Source organism: Dipodomys spectabilis, unplaced genomic scaffold (assembly GCF_019054845.1).
Source record: "Dipodomys spectabilis isolate Male_0828 unplaced genomic scaffold, ASM1905484v1 ptg001739l, whole genome shotgun sequence".
NCBI lineage: Eukaryota > Metazoa > Chordata > Mammalia > Rodentia > Heteromyidae > Dipodomys > Dipodomys spectabilis.
The window spans coordinates 973-6,042 of NW_024872416.1; the positions used below are offsets into that span (position 1 = coordinate 973).

At 46.5% G+C, this 5,070-nt stretch overlaps 1 pseudogene; it reads left to right on the forward strand.

Annotated features, from left to right (window-relative positions):
* The first annotated feature begins 2,459 nt into the window (after positions 1-2,459).
* LOC122103105 lies at positions 2,460-2,938 on the forward strand (annotated as a pseudogene).
* Positions 2,939-5,070: the final 2,132 nt, after the last annotated feature.

Genomic DNA, 5,070 nt, shown 5'->3' on the forward strand with positions numbered 1-5,070 from the left:
CAGGCTTAGACTTCAGCATGAATGGTATCACCGTGCCCTTTCCCTCTAAAACACAGCTATGTTCGTTTTAGAGAGAACATTCTACTCCTAATGACGGTGGGGAAAAATGTAGTTTGTCTCAAAGCTTTTTCTTGTCAGCCAACAGCGTGGACAGAATAGGAATCAGGAGTGGAATACAAAGGGTTTGTGGTCAGATAATCAGATTATTTCTGAGCTTTGTAAACAGACATTTGGTGTTGTAATCTGTAAATGTGGAGAACAGATATTCTGATTTCCAGTGCTTCCTCCTAGAGTTTAAACTTCAAAAGAACAACTTCCAAATTACTTTTAGCTTAGCCTACCCAAATGAGCTGCAGTGCCAACACAGGTGGGCAGCCGGGCACCAGTGGCTCACTCCTGCAATCCCAGCTCCTCAGAAGGCTAAGGTCTGAAGATCATGGTTCAAGCTAGCCTGGGCAGGGAAGTCAATAAGATTCTTGTAAGGTCCACCCTGGGAAGGCAGAGCAGACTCCTCCCTCCTCTTGGTTAAGTCTCCGCCCAATAGCTGTGTCACCCAGGTAACCAACACAGGTGGAGACAATCACCTCCCCCCCTTCCTGTGTTCGCATACCCAGCCGGTGTGGCCACACCTTCTTCTGCCCTTAGCTTGCCTGTGGTTCAACCCTCTTTTATTCCTGCTGCTTGGGCTTCCAACTTGACCAGAAGCAGCCTGCAAAGAAACCTTTTCTTTGCCTGAATACCACGTGCTACTCTCTTTCCTTGGCTGCCAATTTAATTTACCCAACAAAGCAGAATTCTAGGACTCAAAGCCAGGTCCAGATGCAGTTCTCATGAGCAATGTGTATTTGCATTTCCTCTCTTTGCCCTTTTTGTTAGGGGTAGAGGGAAGAAAATACATTTGCTGCTTTGAAATGCCTATAAATTGTGTTTTCCAAATTCTAGAAATCCCAGAGAATGTTTATTTCCACTTTGATTATAATAAAGCAGTCTTGGACAAATAGAAGTCAACAGCTGTCAGCCAGACTTTCTGCCTTTTTAGGAGAAATTTAAATTCATGCTGATTTAATCTCTGGACGTGGAGTGACTCTCTGAGGAAAAAACTAGATCACAAATAGAAATATCAATATATTTGACTGCATGGGAATAAAACAGCTCATATGTTCAAAGCAGAACACAATTAAAGGCACAGTATTTAGCCACAAGTGGGTGCAAAGGATACACAGTTTTAATATTTAACAAGGTTATATAATAAAAGAAGAATCACTCAGTAGAAAATGATGGGGAAGTTCAGGAAGCCAGCAGAGGGGCCTGGGTTGAAGTGTGGAGCTCAGCATGTCCTCAGCCCCTCAGTGGGTTCTGAAAACACCACTGTCTTCAAACACCATGAGACCACAGGCTGTCACACTGCTGGTGAAATGAGCCCATTCTTTTCTTCAACTGGTTGGAATTAGAGTGTGGGAAATACTTTGTTTTAGAATACTGTCCACATAAAATATTTTAAAACAAGTGGGTTTAAAGGGAAAAGCTTCAACTTGACAAAAATCATCTTGTTAGAAAACGTAAGTCATTTCGGGGTGTTTTTTCCTTTTAAAACTTCTATAGACACGTACATGCACACACACACACACACACACACACACACACACAAACACATGTCTACACACTAATTAGCTGCTCTTCAGGGAGATGTTTTCCTTTGTGAATGGAACAAGTTTGGGGAGGACAATAAACTTGCTTTGCTTTAAAAAAAAAAAAGAAAGCAAAAATTCTTGCAGCCATCTGCAGAGAATGAGCAATATACTTCTTTAGACTCCACAGATCAATGTAATTACTTCAGAAGACAGATCAATGTGATTCCTTTTGAATGCCTAACTGAAATATCAGCTCTTCCTTCCTGAAGAGCCATTCCCTTTACTTCTCATAAATACAGTTTTCAGATTCTGCAAAGCTGAAACTACTTTTTCGAATGTCCTGTTACACATAGAATTTGAATTTTCTTGGACTGAGAGTAACTTATCAAACATATCTCAGGAGATTCTTTTTTTCCCTGGGTAAAACCTTTAGAACCCTTCAACATACACTGTTTAAGAAGCAGACAAATGCCGGGTGCCAGTGACTCATGCCTATAATCCTAGCTACTCAAGGGGCTGTGAGATCTGAGGATCATGGTTCAAAGCCAGCCCCGGCAGGAAAGTCCTTGAGACTCTTATCTCCAATAAACCACTAGAAAACCGGAAGTGGCGCTGTGGCTCAAGCTGTAGAGCGCTCACCTTGAGCTGAAGAGCTGAGGGACAGCGCCCAGGCCCAGAGTTCAAGCCTCATGACCGACAGAAAAAAGAAAAAGAAAAAAAAAGAAGAAGCAGGCAAAAGAGTCAGAACATTAGGAACTTTCCCATCAGCTGCGTTTTTTTCCTAATAGAAAACAGATCTGGGCTCTCCGCTCCCGCAGCCGCGACATCATGAGCCACGGGAAGAGAACCGACATGCTCCAGGAGGTGGCCGCCGCAGCCCTGGGCTTCCTCTCCAGCCTCCTGCGCACCCGCGGCCGCTGAGCGAGCGGAGGCTCATGGTGCTCAGCGGGGCGCTCCAGGAGGCACTAACCGAGCACTACAAACACCACTGGTTTCCAGAAAAGCCAGCCAAGGGCGCAGGCTACCGCTGTATCCGCATCAACCACCAGATGGACCCCATCATCAGCAAGGTGGCCAGCCAGATGGGGCTCAGCCAGCCCCAGCTGCACCAGCTGCTGCCCAGCCAGCTGACCCTGTGGGGGGACCCCTCTGAGGTGTCTTAGCGCATCGGGGAGGATGGCTCCATCCGTGTCCTCTACGAGGAGGCCCCGGTGGCCGCCTCCTACGGGCTGCTCACCTGCAAGAACCAAATGATGCTGGGCAGGAGAAGCCCCTCGAAGAACTAGGTGATGGCGGTCTCCAGCTAGATGGCCGCGCCGACCCACCCTGGCACGCTACTGTCCTCATGCTGACGTGACAACAGGCCACCATGCCTCAACCTGGGGAACTGTATTTTTAAATGAAGAGCTATTTATATAGAGATATATATTATTTTTTTTAAGAAAAGAGAGGGGAAAAAAAGTTGTTTTTTTGTTGTTGTTTTTTTTAAGGAAAGAAAAATCCTTCATGGGAGCTGCGTGGAAGTGGCCTCCCCCAGGTGCCTTTGGAGAGAATATTATGTGCTTGGGTCTGTGAGCCAGTAACTACCTAGGGAGTAGTTGGGAGTTGGCCTAGCAAAATTGAGGGGTGAAGCCTAGCTGACACCCCAGGAGGTTGGGAGAGGAAGCAAGCAAGGTTAGCAACTGTGATTGAGAGGTCAGGCTCAGCCTTGGGATGGGGGGGCAGGTAGGCGGGGGGGAGGGGAAGAGGAGTTCATTCTCTCTCCCAACCAGGACATCTGCAATGCCTGGATCCTCTCTTACTCAGGGCCTTCAAGCCATTCAAAGCCTGGACTTAATATAATACTATGTTGCCCAATCTCTTTTTTTCTGATGGTGTAGATCCTGGGCAGAGTGATAGGACTGTCCCCTATTCCTTTCTGTTCTAAGCAGCTTGTCTTGAAATCATGTCTCATGTCTCATTCTACCCTCAGGTGACTGTAGAGGTTGCTTCCCAGCCAGGAATCTAAAGCTTTTTGAGTGGGAAAATCGTGTGTAAGGCAGTGGTGGGAGATCTTTAGGATAGAGGGCAATTCTACACAAAGTCTTTTGCTTTGTGATGCGCTGCTTTGTGTGTGTGTATGGTGAATAATTTTGGGGGTGATTTACAATGGAATTTTTGGGACCCAAATCCATTGAGGATTTTTTTTTGGCCAAATCCTTTTTTGGGGGAACCACACGAGAGTCCTGATGCTGCTATGTTACTCCTTTGAGAGGTGGCTCACAAGCTACCTGGGACTCCGGGTCCTTCGTTACTGCCTTGATTGCAAGAGCACAACACTCCCCTAGCGCTCCTCACCTCTTGTCTCTCATCTGCTTGAGTCACCAAGCTACCCTGCTTTTCAGGCCAAGAGTTCTCAACCACTGTGCAATATGTCCCCGGGGTTCCAGGAGGCTCTGGGGAACTGGCTCCCAGCACCTCCACATCACTCAGTGGGTTTGGGGAACCTACACTTTGCTCTCATGGAGGATTCTGGCTGGCCTGGGAGAGTCGCAGGTCTTCCTGGGCTGCAGGAAGAGAGCCTCGTGCTCTGCAGGTCTGCCTGGTGTTCTTGCAGGGCTGACACTAAAAAGCCAAACCTCGGGCACTGTGTTCTCTCGCTGGTGCTCAGAGCACCTGCGGGAGAGGTGGCTGTCTCCCTCAGTAAAATCCAAATTTGTCTATAGACTTGTGCAATATTTACTGTTGTGGTGGGAAGAAATCCTTGCCCTTTGAGTTCTCAGTGACCTTGATGAGGGGTCTTCGAAGAAAGCCTCAAGTCCCCCAAACCAAAATTGCCTTTAAAAGACAGCTAGAGCATCTAGTCGCCCTGGCTTCCCCCTTTCTGCTGCCTGCCCCTCAGCGAAGATTCCCCACGCCATTCCTCTACCCCACCACCAGCTCCCTTTTCTAATCAATGTTGTCTCAAAGGTGCTATTTACCAAACTCCCCCTCTTCCTTCAGGTCCTTCCACTCTCCTGCAATCCTCTGCCATTGTAGACCCTGCTTGTAGTACCTTTATTGCTTTAACGTTAACTCTAACTCTGGGCCCACAGATCCAAAAGCTGTTTGCTGGCCTGTGGGTTGAAACAAAGCTGTGAAATGTGCAAACTGTGTTGTCACAACTGTCTGCAGACAGGTTCCTGCCTTTTTTGAAGCAGCCTCATGGTCTCACGCTTAATCTTTTCTTGATTCTATTCTTATTGATGTTCACTTTAAAACCAACAACCCCTTCCCCCAGAGCTGGACTGTTGAGTAGACCTGCCTCCTGTTAACTAAAATAATAGTAGTACATTTGTAAGCTATTCTGACAGAAAAGAAAAAAGGTTACTAATTGTATGATAGTGTTTTTATATGGGAAAAAGATGTACAGCTTTAATGACAAATGTACTTTTTCTTTTTTTACTTTAATAAAAACAGT